Below are 16,296 nucleotides of genomic sequence, written 5' to 3'. Positions count from 1 at the left end.
ACCACTTCCCTGATAAACCCGAGTTAACTTGGGTTGCTAACTTGTACGATGAAAGAGTAATGGAACGGAGAAAAATTCTCTCCGGCGCCAGGATTTGAACTCAGGTTTTCAGCTCTACGTGCTGACGCTTTATCCACTAAGCCACACCGGATTCCACCCTGGCGTCAGAAGAATCGTCTCAGTTTTAAGTTCCAACTCTTGGGTTCCCTCTAGTGGCCGCCCTCTGCACTACGTCATAGAAAACTATGAACCTAGGACCGAAGTCCACACATGTGCTGAGGTGCACTCGTAATGGGTGACTAGTTGGCCGGGATCCGATGGAATAAGTGCCGTCATAAATCACGAAGTGATTTATGCATATATATATTATTATAATGTACCGAAGTACATATGATATTTCATGCAGATATTCTGTGTGATCATACGATGAAAGAGTAATGGAACGGAGAAAAATTCTCTCCGGCGCCAGGATTTGAACCCGGGTTTTCAGCTCTATGTGCTGATGCTTAATCCACTAAGCCACACCGGATTGCTAACTTGTGTCAAAATTTATTAATCCGAGCTAACTCGTTTGAGTCCCATTTTCCCTGCTAAGGATTATAATCTATCCCGAATTTGTACGTTTCCATTCTTTCATTAACCTTTTCCTCACTAGATGGCTACAGAAGTTAGTGATATTGCTATATCTGGTGGTGTTTTTTGTACTTCTTCCTTGCGAGGGGGAATTCTATGCTCATATAGCATTCACACATAGTAGTGAGTAGAATGCTAGTTATTTTGGGCGGTTTCTGTTTGTGTTTAGTGTTTTTTGTGCTGTTTTGTGTAAAGATGGATCAAGTTAGTGATTCCGAAACTTTTGATCAGGAATATATTCCTGTAGAAGATTAGGAAATGAAACATCGGTATCAGAAGACGAAGTTATAGACCAACAAACAAATTCAGATCAGTTGATGTCGCGTCTTTTCGACAGTGGTTTGAATAGAAGACATCTGGCACCATTTCTTCTGCACCTCCGAGGTCCCCATTCCCTGAAATTTTAACATTGTTTCTGATAACGATAATTCTCAATTTTTTTAATTATTCTTCAATAATGACCTCATCAACATTATATTCGAGGAGACGATTCGGCATGCTAATAAGTGTTCACAGAATGCTGAAAATAATTCGTGGCGGCCTACTACAGACTCAAAATACAACCCACTTCGGCTTACAGGTAGACAATCTCCAGAAGTTATTCCACGAACTCTGAAGAAGAACAACCAACCAGACAGTGTTTCATGTGTAGTATTGCGAGAGACTCAAAATACAAACAAATTCGACACAAGAGCAGATACTACTGTCCGGAATGCAATGTGCCACTGTGCGTAATACCCTGCTTTCGAGTCTATCACACGACAAGCAACATTTAACGCCTTGATAACAGCACTGGTATTGTACCTCATAAGTTAATCCATAAAAAACATAAGTTGATAAATAGTTCAGGAGAAAATCAAAGTGGGACAACTACCATAAGCTGGAATTAAGGTGCACGAGATACCTCGGGATAATAATTCAGGTATAAATGAATGTCTATTTCATAGTGATTTTTTAGGTATGTAAGAAAATTAGTGATGTACAGTGATTCTGCAATATTAAATGGCCTCTATACGAAAATAAAAAAATATGACACTTTTTTTCACAAAACTGGTCAAATACACTCAGGGACAAAAAAACCAGACACTTTAATATTTGCTGGTATTTTGAAAAATATTATCTTCTCATACAATATTATGGTAGCCATCTGTTGTTATGGAGACGTGTATACATTGTTGATTGTTTTTTGTTTTTTAAACAAGCCATTACAACCAAATATTCCAATTTTGCTTTCGGAGTCTCAGCTATAACAATTTTGTCTCAACCATTTTGTGCTTCATTATCGTTATCATTCGTTATTTCTTTATTTTTACATTTTCTGAGTTTAAGTGGGGTTGTAACATTTGTCTTAAAACAAGATGCGACCTGAAGATGTGGCTCGAGCTGTAGCCCTTTACGATGATGGACGCATTGCAAATGTTATGAATATGGCTAGAAGCACAACCCATGATGCCATAAAACGGTATAGAGAGACCCTAGAATATACCAGAAGACCAGGTTCGGGTCGTCCAAGAGCTACAAATCCAAATGAAGACAGGTATATGGTGTTGAGAGTTCTTAGGGAGCGCAACCTGCCAGCTACTAGTGTAGCCCAGCAATTTGTTAACATGTATGGACGCCCAATTTCGGCCAAAACAGTTAGAAGGAGGTTGAAAGCAAGTGGACTGATATCAAGTAGACCTGCAACTGGTCCCAGACTTCTCAGGATGCATCGAGTTGAACGACTGCGTTTTGCAAATGATCACAGGGATTGGAGAAATGGACAGTGGAGCTGTGTTCTGTTCACCGATGAGTCCCGTTTCAATCTGTGCTCGCCTGATGGACGTGAAAGAGTTTGGAGAAGGAGGGGAGAACGATTTTCACAGTATTGCATTTTCGAAAATGTGCCGTATGGAGGTGGTGGAGTGATGGTTTGGGCAGGAGTGTGTACGGATGCTCGTACAGAGTTGGTTTTTGTTGAAAATGGAAGACTAACAGCTGATAGGTATATAAATGAATGTTTGGCTGATCATGTTGTGCCATTTGGCCAATTTGTAGGCGATAATTTTGTTTTAATGCATGATAATGCACGGCCGCATATTGCCCATGTAGTCGGATATTATTTCCAAGAAGTGGGAATCCATGTTCTTCCATGGCCAGCAAGGAGTCCAGACATGAACCCAATTGAACACGTGTGGAACATGCTGGGACAGTGTGTTAAGAATAGACGATCGAGACCAGAATCGTTAGAAGAGTTGAGGCGAGCACTTGGCGAAGAATGGGAACTTATTCCTCAAGAAGACATTGCTAATCAAATTGAGAGCATGCCAAGACGTATGGATGCAGTTATTCAAGCCAGAGGGGGTAATACCCATTACTAAAAAGAGTTTTTAATGTTTAAGGCACCATAAAATGAAAAAACAGACCAAACGATGCCATAGTTATACGCCCTTTGTAATTTTTTGTAAATTTTCTCATCAGAGATTTTTTTTTCAAACGTTGTCGTATAAGGTGCTAAATGAAACATTATTGTGTTTAAATGGGTTTTGTTTCATTTTGAAATAATTGGCAACAAAATACAAGCAAATATAGAAGTGTCAGGTTTTTTTTGTCCCTGAGTGTATATAGTAAGGGAAGAGGTTAACACAGTAAAGAAGTTACAAAGTCAATCAGTAAAAGTAATTCTTCTATAAATAATCATTTCTATTAGGTCATTTTTTTTTTCTTCCTAAGAACCACACTTATTTCTCACTTCATTTTACATAATACAAAACATCACAAACAAAATCGTGCTGTGCTCTTGTTTTTTATATTAAACTACGAACCCATTAATTTATCTACTACATAGTTACACATTTCCTATGCTAGATCAGGCGTTCTCAACCTTTTTAAGACTGTGCGCATCACCCACATGTAGTACCAAGTACCTACCCAAGCACCATGAAATGCAACAGTGTTAATAAATTCATAAATACATAAATTTTTTAACACTCACCATGTTGATGAGGTCCTCGACGTTGAATGTTCCTCAGAATTTCACTGATGTCCAGGGAAAAGTCGCTTGCAGCTACACACAAATGTCCTGCAGATGTTGTTGTTTTCTAATGCCAGGCGTTTGACAATAAAGTCATTTGACCTCTTGCACTCCAATATTTTTCAAAGATATTATCACGACCAGCCAATGAAGCACAGATTTTGAGGTGTTCCGAATCCATTTCTTGGTTTGAGTTGCACAATGGGCAGTTAGGGGACTGATATATTCCAATTCTATGCAGGTGTTCAGCCAAACAATCATGGCCTGTTGCCAATCTAAATGCAGCTACAGACGATTTTCGTGGTAAATCGGGAATTAACTGTGGATTTTGATGCAGAGAGTTCCATTTTTTCCCTTGGGATTGTGTTATCAAATTTTGTTTGTTGAAGTCTAAATATGTAGATTTAATAAATCTCTTCACAGATTTAGTAACAGGTTTGTAAGTAGCAGTGCTGCCCTTCTTTGCTAAAGCATCCGCATTCTCGTTTCCCAGGATTCCACAATGCGATGGTATCCATTGGAATACAATTCTTTTATTGAGTGATATTAATTGAGAGAGCATTTTAGTTATTTCTGCTGTTTGAGATGAAAGTGTGTGTTTAGAGACGATTGATAGAATAGCTGCTTTGGAGTCTGACAATATAACTGCATTCCTAAATTTATTGATGTGGCATAGAAGATTCCTGAGACATTCACTTATTGCAATGATTTCACCATCAAAACTTGTTCCATATCCAAGTGATCTATAAAGTGAGAAGAGACAGCACGTAACACCTGCCCTGCAGATGTGAATCACTTAAACATGATCGTGCTTTGTTCTTGAGGTGTTTCATAGCTGAAAAAAAGCTTTCTAACTCGTCCCTAACATAGCTAAATATTTTAGAGGAATACTACGCAATATTAAAAAAAATTTGGTGTGTTCTGTTCCCTAAAAGGCTATGTATTTCTCTTTTTCCAACAAATATTTCAGAGCTAAAGAAAACTAGAAATCTATCAATTCAAGTTCTGCCCGACTAACCACATCATTCTCTTGAATAACTTTGATTTTTCTTATTAATTCAACACCTGAATTCAAAGGGGTGATATGCTATTTTAAACAATTTTTCATTCTGTTTCCAAAACACGAAAGCTCTTCGAATTCGTTCAAAAGATCTTGAATTGTCACCTGAACTATTTTAGGGCTATCAAACTGGGCTCTGTCAAGACTCAAAGTGTGTGCCCAAGTTCTGAGAAATTAAGTAGTTCGTTATTAGTTGCTGTAGAAAAGAATCTTTCTAACATAACCCAAATGAAAATATAATCTCTTTCATATCACACATTGTGTTTTATTGACCTTGAAGTTGATTATTAAGCTCGTTCAGATACTAACAGAGGTCTACTATAAAAGCAATACTAATCTTGAAATCTTCCTCAAATAACTGGGAGAACTTTTCTTTAAAGTCATTTGATGAACTAATATATGCCTTGATTTCTTCGAATACTTACAATGATGGATAGCAACACTATTATTCCGATTCGTACACGAAGTTTCAATTGAAAAAAAAGAAGTACCTTAGGAGCACTTGTGCTCGCAGGAAAAGAGCACCAAATGTCATTTGAAGAGCACCACGGTGCTCGTAAAAACCAGGTTGAGAACGCCTGTGTTAAATATAGACTAACCAATACCTGCAATTTAGAATAAACTACTGCACATCAATAGATGAAAATGTATTTGTATGAAAATCTGAAAATCGACTTCTTCCCAGAACACTTTCTATTCTTCATAGCATAGGAAATGACAAATATGGTACCCGCAAAGTGGAGTGACTTTGAACGCTGAGGTAACTTTGAACAGTAATGTAGCGCCTTTCTAAATTAAATGCTGTACCCAATTGCGAAAAAACTGAACTAATTTATTGACAACTTAAACAGATTTTCGCAATTGGGTACAGCATTTAATTTAGAAAGGCGCTACATTACTGTTCAAAGTCACCTCAGCATTCAAAGTCACCCCACTTTACCGTAATTGTAACAAAACACTTACCAATGTTGCGGTAATTTGTTTCGCCCTTCAACTTCACATCGCTTTTCTTCTGCCTGCAAAAATTAAGATTCCCCATTACACCAGAGTCTGAACGACGACGTAACATTACAATACCACCATAAGCACTGCTCATTCCGTTCTCAAATAATTTATTAAACATTATTACAACGTTCCCACAACACTTTCTATTCTTCACAGTATAAGAAAAGCAAAAGGACAAATGTTCAGTTGTAAATAACCAGAATATCGTATTAATAATTATAACAAAAACACTCACCACTGTGCGACAATTTGTTTCGTCATCTGTTCCAGAATTTAGTCCACACCTGACAGCAACTTCGCATCACTTTTCTTCTGTCTGCAAAAATTAAGATTTTCCATTACACCAGAGTCTGAACGACGATGTAACATTACAATACCACTATAAGCACTGCTCATTCGTTCTCAAATAATTTATTAAACATTATTACAACGTTCCCACAACACTTTCTATTCTTCACAGCATAAGAAAAGCAAAAGGACAAATGTTCAATTGTAAATAACTAGAATATTATATTAATAATTATAGTGATTTGGGAAGTGATTTAACCAGATTAGTGGGAAGGAAGGTCAGTGCCGAGAGGAGAAGTGAAACTGTATCTGTGAGTGCAAGAGCTGAAATGGTGAGAAGTGAAGTGAACGAAAAGAATGACGAGTTTATAACAGAAAATGGTGAAGTGGATGTTTCTGATCCAGAGACGGCTAAGGAAGAGACTACTAAGGACTTAGTAAATAAATTGATATATGAATTAGAGGAGTGTAATAGGAAGTTAAATAGTAAGTTAGATAAGACGATAGAAATAATGAAAATAGGTAAGGAGTATGGTGGAGGAAGCTAGCTAGGATGGCGAAGTATAATATGTAGAAAATTAGTGAGATCGGAAAATGAAAGATACACATGAAACAGACATAATAACGAGCATATTGGACAATGGTGTAATATGTTTTAGTAACAAGTATTAGAAACAGTGTGTGTTCGAAATAAGTGTACTGACAATCAAGAACAGAGTAGTTAGGTTTTAAAGATGGGAATACTGATCAATTTAAATGGGGTCGAAAGTCAAATTATAAGAGCCTCTACAAAAGGTATATCTGTAATGAATGTAATTGTGGCACCGGATACAAAAATTGTGAGGTCCACATTACATGGATGTAAATGTTGACATCAAATATTTGTCATATATATCATATCATATTAAAAATTACAACAAAAACACTCACCACTGTTGCTACAATTTGTTCCATCATCTGTTCCAGAATTTAGTCCACACCTGACTGCAACTTCGCATCACTTTTCTTCTGTCTGCAAAAATTAAGATTTTTCCATTACACCAGAGTCTGAACAACGATGTAACATTACAATAAGCACTGCTCATTCCGTTCTCAAATTTATTAAACATTATTGCAACGTTCCCACAACACTTTCTATTCTTCACAGTATAAGAAAAGCAAAATGACAAATGTTCAGTTGTAAATAACCAGAATATTATATTAATAATTATAACAAAAACACTCACCACTGTTGCGACAATTTGTTCCGTCATCCATTCCAGAATTTAGTCCACACCTGACTGCAACTTCGCATCACTTTTCTTCTGTCTGCAAAAATTAAGATTTTCCATTACACCAGAGTCTGAACGACGATGTAACATTACAATACCTCTGTAAGCACTCTTCATTCCGTTCTCAAATTTTTTAAACATTATTACAACGTTCCCACAACACTTTCTATTCTTCACAGCATAAGAAAAGCAAAAGGACAAATGTTCAGTTGCGAATAACCAGAATATTATATTAGATAGATTTTTGTTAAGCCATAAGAATGACAAGCATTCATGGTATCGTCAGCATACAGAACATTGACAATACATAATATAATACATCTAGTGCTAAATATGCTAGGATACAGAATTACAAATGTTTTAATTTATACGCTGAAGGTGAGAACATTTTCGGCGACACAAGCTAATATATACAGTATTATACATAGAGCTTAATACTAATTAACATGTAAAAGTCGATCTTAATTGTACCAATTTCAGAATACACTAATTTAGATATACTAATATTTTTCTTCCAAGCTAGAGCCAATGTGGCACTGTCCCATGCAGTCCCTCTGTTTTCTCTTCCCAGTCTTGGCTTTAACTCTACCTAACGTAAAACCATCAAAGGTAGTATCTGGAGGAGAATGTTAAATACTAGCGCTTTAAATTTAGATAATCATTTGTGCAGAGTGGCAAGTGTTTTAATGAAATATTTTTTACCTCTTTTTTTAATTTTCGCATGTTACGGTCTTTAATATTTTGTGGGAGTTTGTTATAAAGATTGCTGCCTCTATGTGATAAACTGTTAATACTTCTGGTAAGTCTGTGGTAATTTAAATGTATGTTCCTGGATGTTCTGGTACTATACTCATGATAAAATGAATTTGTTTTAAAAGAGTCTATATTTTGATTAATGTAGCAAACTACTGTATCTCTAGTATATATATGCAGGGCACAGGTAGAATTTTTAGTTCTCTAAAAATGCTCATACTTTCAGATTGGATAGGGACTTACTTTATAATTTTAATTATTCTTTTCTGCAATTGGAGTACCTGTATCGATTTTGGTGAAGACCCCCAAGTAATAATGCCATATGATATTATTGAATGAACGTAGCCAAAGTAGACTGATTTTAAAAGTTCCATGGGTGATATTTTCGCAAGAATCCGGAAAGCATAACACAGACGACTTACATAGCTTCTCAATTAAATGCAGAATGTGTTTTTTTAAATAATTATAACAAAAACACTCACCACTGTTGCGACAATTTGTTTCGTCATCCATTCCAGAATTTAGTCCACACCTGACTGCAACTTCGCATCACTTTTCTTCTGTCTGCAAAAATTAAGATTTTCCATTACACCAGAGTCTGAACGACGATGCAACATTACAATACCACTATAAGCACTGCTCTTTCCGTTCTCAAATTTATTAAACATCATTACAACGTTCCCACAACACTTTCTATTCTTCACAGCATAAGAAAAGCAAAAGGGCAAATGTTCAGTTGTAAATAACCAAAATATTATATTAATAAGCTGTGGCCTCTCTTCTTTGCTTTTTAACGTTTATATGAATGCCACTGTGAAAGATTTTAGAGAAACAAAACACGGATATATCACTATTAACAGAAATTTAAAATTAGATGTAATAACGTTTGCAGATGATCTTGTTTTACTAGCAACATCAGAAGATGATTTGCAATGGTCAGTACATAATTTGAATTTAATAGCTCAAAAATATTCAATGGAAATATACATTAACAAAGCAAAAATAATTACCTTTTGTGGTAAATACCCAATACCAAGCAAAATTTGTTTAAATAACACAATTTTGGAAAGAGTGAATGAGTTTAATTATTTAGGATATAAACTTTCTTTTGTTGAAAATTTGGATTTATCAGAGAAAATGGTAAAATTCAACAAATCAATGGGCATCATTAATAGAGTTTTAAAACCTTCATTAGTACAAAAATCAACTCGTACTCGTCTTTATCAAATAATAGCTCGACCAGTCTTATGTTATGGGAGTGAAGAGTGGACTATAAGGACAAAAGATGAAAGCAGACTAACAGTTTGCGAGATGAGATTCATGCGCCGAACAGCTGGCTACACTAAATGGAATCGAAAAAAAATGAAGATATCCTCCAAGAACTTAATGTGTCATCAATACTGGACTATATGTCCAGATATCAGTTAAACTGGAAGGAACACGTCTCAAGAATGGTTTCATCCAGGATCCCTATGGCAATAATGAAGTATCATCCAAATGGGAAATGGTCACTTGCTCGACCTATGAAAAGATGGCAAGAAAATCGCTTTTTCAGGCCGTAACAGTTCTTTTGGGACCAGTACTTGACAGGATGATGATGATGATGATGATTATATTAATAATTATAACAAAAACACTCACCACTGTTGCGACAATTTGTTCCGTCATCCATTCCAGAATTTAGTCCACACCTGACTGCAACTTCGCATCACTTTTCTTCTGTCTGCAAAAATTAAGATTTTCCATTACACCAGAGTGTGAACGACGATGTAACATTACAATACAATACAAACACTGCTCATTCCATTCTTAAATTTATTAAACATTATTACAACCTTTGTTTTTTAAGTACATTGTTATTTTATTCTACTTCTATTTTGCATTTATTTGTACTTCTGTATATATTTACATAAAGTAAATAATATAAATTTGTAAATTTCTATTTGTATAAAATGTATACCGGTATTAGGAAAGTAGAAAGAGGTAAACAAGGAGGGACTGATACATTAGAAGAGAAGGAAGAGGAGGTATGATATGGTAAGTTCTGAAGTTGGATGATGGGACAAGACTGCGCACCACCACTTCTGAAGTGGATGGCCCCATTGTCCTACCTCAAAATTTACACCGTGGTTAAAAATTATTGGACTATTTCAGAAGGCTATATTTTCACCAGTATTGAACATAAATACATGATCTTACCACCATTTGAAAGAGGGAAGTTTGAAGTTTTACACTGACCTTAGATGCGTTCGATGTGAGTCCCCATGTGTAATAAGGCAGACGTCCATTTGGTGATCCCATTCTTGTCAAAATCTCTCAAACATGTCTTGTGTGATGTTCCTGATTGCTGTGTTAATGCGGCTTCTCAATTTGGCCAACGTCACTGGAAGTGGAGATATGTCGATAAGATTACATCAACACACGTCTTATTTCAAATCGTATAAAATTAGAATTGTCTAATGGTGACAATAAATCTTTCAATGTGAAAAATACACTAATAATAAACATAATAACTCATCATTATTTTCTACATTTATGAAAGTCCTATACTTCCGTTATCTTTCTTATTTCACTGACCTGTATAAAAGGGTGTTTTCGAAGGAAGATGTCCGTCTCAGCTGCAATCCAACGCATCTCACGTGTAAGAACCAACTTCGTAGCCTGCCATAGCTGAAGTCTGGTCTTCCTAATTAGTCAAACTCCGCAATGTCAAACCACTGTGAAGGCATAGCACGGTTCCTGTGCAAATAAACAGAGGCAGTCAGAAAAACAACTATAACAAGTGCGATTAGCACCCGTGTTAATACTAACTTTTTTCATGCCTTAGAATTAGAATTAGAATTAGCCACGAAATCCCATGAAGGGCAAGGGCCTCCTGACTATGCAGGGTGGCTTGGCAAACAGTTCCCAGTTAGCCACTCCGGGAATGATAGTCACTTTTGTAATGTCATATCTGAAGGGTCCACTGTTCACTAGTCACTGTTTAGGTTGCAAGTCACTTTGTGATTAGTTTCCATTGTTGTCGGTCTTTCGCTGTTCTTGACCATAGATGGCCGAATCTTGCTCTAAGTTCGTCTGCCCACCTTGTCTTCTGTCTTCCAGCGTTGCGTTTGCCAATCCTTGGGTCCCATGTCGTAAGGATGTGTGTCCACCGGTTCGCGTTGAGTCGCATCACGTGTCCTGCCCATTTCTTCTTCAGCTTGTCGGCCGTCTTTCCTGCGTCTTTGAGGTGTGTTTGTCTTATGTCTTCGTTACGTAGTCTATGTCTGAGTGTAATGTTCAGCGTCTTCCTCTCCATTTTCCGTTGGCACTTTCTCAGCATGTCCCGCTCTCTTTCCGTTACAGACCATGTCTGTGCTCCATATAGGAGAATTGGAAGGATGCAGCTGTTCATGACTCCGCTTCTTAATTTTAAATTGTATGTCTTGTCTGTCAGAATGAAACTGAGGCTCCAAAATCTCTTCCATGCATTTCCGATTCTTCTTTGAATCTCGTTCTGTCGTCTGTTCTATGATGACAAAACTCATGAGTCATCCTGAATATCTACACGCTTCTCCTGACATTCACCCAATTATTCCCACACAACCAGAAAGAGGAATGCAGAGGCTATTAAACAAATTTTACAAACCATCACTCTCCCCTGGTTTTATTTCTCTGTCGCACCCAGTTCTGTGTTGCAATGGATAAAGAGGAATTTTTTTCTTCTTTGTTACGAAGTAAAGGACAATTTTATTGAGTTTTGTTATAAGTTGTTTCCTTTTATCGTAAGTTTCATATAGTCTGTACAGCAAAGATATCACAGTTGCCGAAACACCCCTGCCACGTAGAGTTCAACAACCGGACCTGCTATTGGATACGTCAGTACGTGGATTGTGTAGTTTCCGGGCTTGTTTTGCGTAGTGTCAGTTACTAGAGCTAACGTTTCTATCATCCTACTGTGATCGTCCTCAGAGCTGTGGATAAGAATTGTAAGTTCGCAGAGATATTTATATAGTGACTCTTGGGTTCCTGCCCGAATGTTGGTTCATTTTATTATTGTTGTCTCTCTTGTGATTGGTCCTTAGGTCGTCCAAATTCTGTGAATGGTCCATCACGTATGTACGGGATTGGGGCTGGCTACTAGGTTTCTATGCTGAGGTCCAGATGCTCCAATCCGTCGGCAAGGAAATATGAGTATGTGAAGAAAATATTCTCAGGCAGTTGCTGCTTTTACTATCACTATGCTGAATGTCCAAGCGCTACGATCCGTTGGCAACTCGACAAAGAACATAGAGCCAGCTCCAATCCCGTACATACATGATGGACCATTCATAGAATTTGGACGATCTAAGAACCAATCACAATAGAGACAACAATAATACAACGAACGAGCGTCGGGCAGGAACCCAAGAGCCACTATATAAATATCTCTGCCAACTTACAATTATTGTTATCCACAGCTGAGGACGATCACGGTAAAATGATCGAAAGCCTACAAATTGCGAGTGTCTACAGAAATAACATGGAAGGCAAAAATGAAGATTTTCGGCATCTTATACCGTTTTATTGCCATAAGAATAAAACCGCCTAACAAAAGCAACGGAAAATCTGTGCTGTTTACGGAGAAGATACAGTGACGAATAGCGTATCTCAAAAGTGGTTTACTCGATTTGAGCTGGATATTTCTTCCTATAAGAAAAACCTCGCAATGGTCGGCCTATGGTTACAGACGTACAAAAAAATAAAAGATATTATTTCAAACAATCCACGGATGACAACTCGGGAGATACCACAGGAGCTGAACTTATCCCATACTAGTGAAGCCAGGCACTTAAAGAAACTTGGCTATGTAAATCTTCGCGACATAGGAGTTCCTCACTAACTGAGTGAAGAGAATTTGGTTCAGAGCGTTTCCATCTGAGACTCCTTATTGAGACAAAATCAAAATGGTGCTTTTCTGAAACGGCTAGTGACATGAGATGAAAAATAGATTAAGTGTATAACAACGTCCGAAGGAGAAAATAATGGCGCAAGAAAGTGGAGCCACTACTATCAGTTCCTAAACCAGGGCTTCATCCATGGAAGATTATGCTTTATATGGTGAGATCGAAAGGAATTCTGTGTTACGAATTTCTTTCTACTGGCGAGACCATCAATTCTGAGGAATACTGTTCTCAGTTGGATCATCGTTGAAGAGAAAAGACCCGAATTCCGAATTGGCAAACAGTGGTGGAGTCGTCTTACAACATCACAAGGCTAGACCACACACTTCTTTGGTGACCCGTCAAAAGTTGCACAATTTCGACTGGAATGTGTTACCCCACCCATCTTATTCTCCTGACATTGCTCCTTCAGAATTTTATCTATTCAGATCCCTGCAGAATTTTCTTAATGGAAAACGCCTCATTTCCTTGGAGGACTGCAGACTCAACATGGAACTGTTGATCAACCAGAAAACCGCCAGATTTTCGAATAATTGAATTTATAAACTTCCAGAGAAATGGCAATATTTTGTCGACAATATGGTTCCTACTATACAAAATAATAGTACATTATGCAACGAGCCTATAATGAAGGTAATTAAGAAGCTCGTATGAAAATTATGAAACTCGCTTGCGCTCGTTGCATAAATATCCATACTCACTTCTTAATTACCATTATAGGCGAGTTTCATACGACTTTTTATGCTCGACCATATTTCTAACTTGATATTATTATTTTTTTAGCAATGTCCCGTATGTTGTGAGATGTGCGCAGACACGAAAGTATTGATTTTTTCCGAGGAACATATGTCCACATTGACCTTGCTAGGCCATAAGAACCTTCATGGCCTTCTTCATTGCAGTGGCGGCTGATTGACTAAGGCAAGTGAGCCCGGGCCTCAGTCACTTGGCTTAACTGAAATCAAATTTTGTGTTTTTATATAATCTATTAGTTATTTGAATGAACCATTTGAAAACTTTGTGATGTATATAGACCTGTTTTGCAGTAAACTTTATTCCTAAGGCCAGGATCGCTCGTACCTGGTCTGGCTTGTGATGTATATAGACCTGTTTTGCAGTAAAATTTGTTCCTGAGGCCTGGCTTCTGAATTTCCTGTATTTTCGCAGACTTTGAGGTTGCGCTTAAAACGTTGTAGCTGAGGCACAATTCGTCTGGCCTCGTGGCCTGGTCAGGTTTCATAATTTCTCCCATCCATGGACCGGCCTCAGGGATAGTGTGGGGTGGGAATAGCAATGGTGACTTGTCTTCCTAAATAGGCCATAAATAACAAAAATTCCAGCTCATTGGCAAGCAGAGACCCACACTATTCCCTCCCCTTATGTCTTAGTTTATGACTTAAGCTAGGGTGCTGTACTATTGCATTTCGTGTAGTGAATCTGGGCCAATGTTGTTATGTATTTCGGGAAAATATAAACAGAAACAAATGCGAGAAATAATGCTGGTACAGTTAAATCATTGTTAGAGTGTCCTTTTTCGAGAAGAAATAATATTGAAAGAAAGGAAGTTTTAAATAAAGAGAGAGTCTACCGAGATACCTACGACATCGCTGACAATTTTTCTGACAGATAATCTTAAAACGCGAGTTTCTATTGCATCCTGGTATGGGCAACATAAATGGTTAAGTTGTAATTTGGTGTAAAATGAACTTCTCTGTTGGCCTTGCTCGTTGCTGTCAAGGGAAAAAAATAAATATAAAAGAAAGAAAGAGGATTTTCAACATATAATGTGGGTTGCTTCATCACACTGAAACAATCACTGAAACTCACAGCATAAAAGCTTATTTGGTGAATGAAATTATTATTTTTCGTTAATAGTAGGCTAATAATAATAATAATATAATAATAATAAAGTAATAATGATATTAATAATATAATAACAATAATAAATCAATATCATAAATAAACATTTCCTATCGGAGGCACTTAAACTAGTTGCATCTGGCCTCTACGAGGATTTCGATCACCGGCCGCTACTTCTTCATTGACTATTTTTCTAAAAACCATGACATCACGGTGCAGCACTGAATTAAGAAGGCAGTGTCCTAATGCAGTTTCATTACGAGTTATGTGGAAAAGATAAGGCTTAATATATTACAATAATGTTTAAAACATTGTACAGAAGGTACTAACACTGTCAGTGTTCAAAGTTAACGTGTTATTCTACACTATATTTAATTTTGTACAAAGTCGTTCCACTGATGGAGAGTTGTTATATTTATATGGGCAGACACACAGACAGACAGTATGTAGTTCTATGCAGTTTATTATTGCGCACGCGCCTAAAATGAGATTAAAACACAATTCAAAGACAATTTATAGGTGCCCTACTTAGCTTACAGCGTGTGCAATTCAGGTCAGTTTGTCGAGGGTTAAGAAGGATTCGTAGAATAATTTGACAAAGTTTCATAACAAATCACACACTGGGGAACAGGTGCGTTTTCGTCTTTTATAAAAGTGAACTCATAAGATAAATAAGTAGGACTGTACTTACGTTGTCCTGTACGAGTTTTCCTTGCAATGGTGGTGTCCTCTGCTCGTTGGCTAGAAGTTGAAGTACTGGCTTCTGGAGTTCTCAGAACTATTTCCTACACTTACACTCTTGCTACTTATCCATATTCAATTTCCTAAAACACAGGCACAATATACTAAATATAAAGTCACGCAATTAAAAAAAAACTGTCAATCAGTCACTTAACCGTAATTACGGATTACGAAGTGTTTACAAATTCCGTAATTAATCGATCAAGAGCTGAAGGTGAAATTATCGATCCTACAATTCGATTCGAAATATCAAGTGGACAAACTGAAGTCGACAAGGAGAAAAAGGACATATCGAAACTACAATACCATACTTTGTAAATGAGTATAATCTAAATTTTATCAAAGTGACGGATCTTTTTCTTGGATCGCGTGGTACCACAGTCTAGTATATACAGTCACAAAGCTTGAGTTGTTGAGGTTGCTAGGAACAAGAGACTGTGCCGGTACTATTTCGCATTGTCTGTATGAGGCGATAGCAGCGATTCTAGTGATTAGCAACTATCCATGGATGCATATTTACTACGTATTGAGCTTCGTGACTGTATACAGGGTGATTCAGACCACCCATAACAGCCATTTATTTCGGAAACTATTACATTAAAATTTTCGAGACAAAATATTTATTACTAAACCACATGTGAACTTTCACTTGAGCTTGATTTCATCAATCAGCCTTAACAGGAAGTAGGGTCAGTGGCGTATTACTTTAAAATTTCAAATGGGAGTCGAGGTCAAATATAGTACCTTTTG

The 16,296-nt window shown here is 37.1% G+C and overlaps 1 protein-coding gene across 2 annotated transcripts in view; it reads right to left on the bottom strand.

Moving 5' to 3' along the window:
- Positions 1–5,676: 5,676 nt before the first annotated feature.
- The window catches only part of LOC138700304 (solute carrier family 12 member 8), a 94,819-nt gene continuing 84,199 nt past the window's right edge, over positions 5,677–16,296 (bottom strand). The window contains exons 13-18 of one of the 2 annotated variants that reach the window (XR_011332323.1): positions 15,497–15,629; positions 10,601–10,762; positions 10,223–10,406; positions 9,665–9,746; positions 8,506–8,587; positions 5,677–5,722 (exon numbers count right to left, since the gene is read on the bottom strand). The gene's annotated coding sequence lies outside the window, so the exon portion shown is untranslated. The remainder of the gene's footprint in view (positions 5,723–8,505; positions 8,588–9,664; positions 9,747–10,222; positions 10,407–10,600; positions 10,763–15,496; positions 15,630–16,296) is intronic. The other variant, XR_011332324.1, reaches the window with a different exon arrangement.

Source organism: Periplaneta americana, chromosome 5 (genome assembly GCF_040183065.1).
Source record: "Periplaneta americana isolate PAMFEO1 chromosome 5, P.americana_PAMFEO1_priV1, whole genome shotgun sequence".
Taxonomy (NCBI): Eukaryota; Metazoa; Arthropoda; class Insecta; order Blattodea; family Blattidae; genus Periplaneta; species Periplaneta americana.
This window is presented reverse-complemented; position numbering and strand designations above follow the sequence as displayed.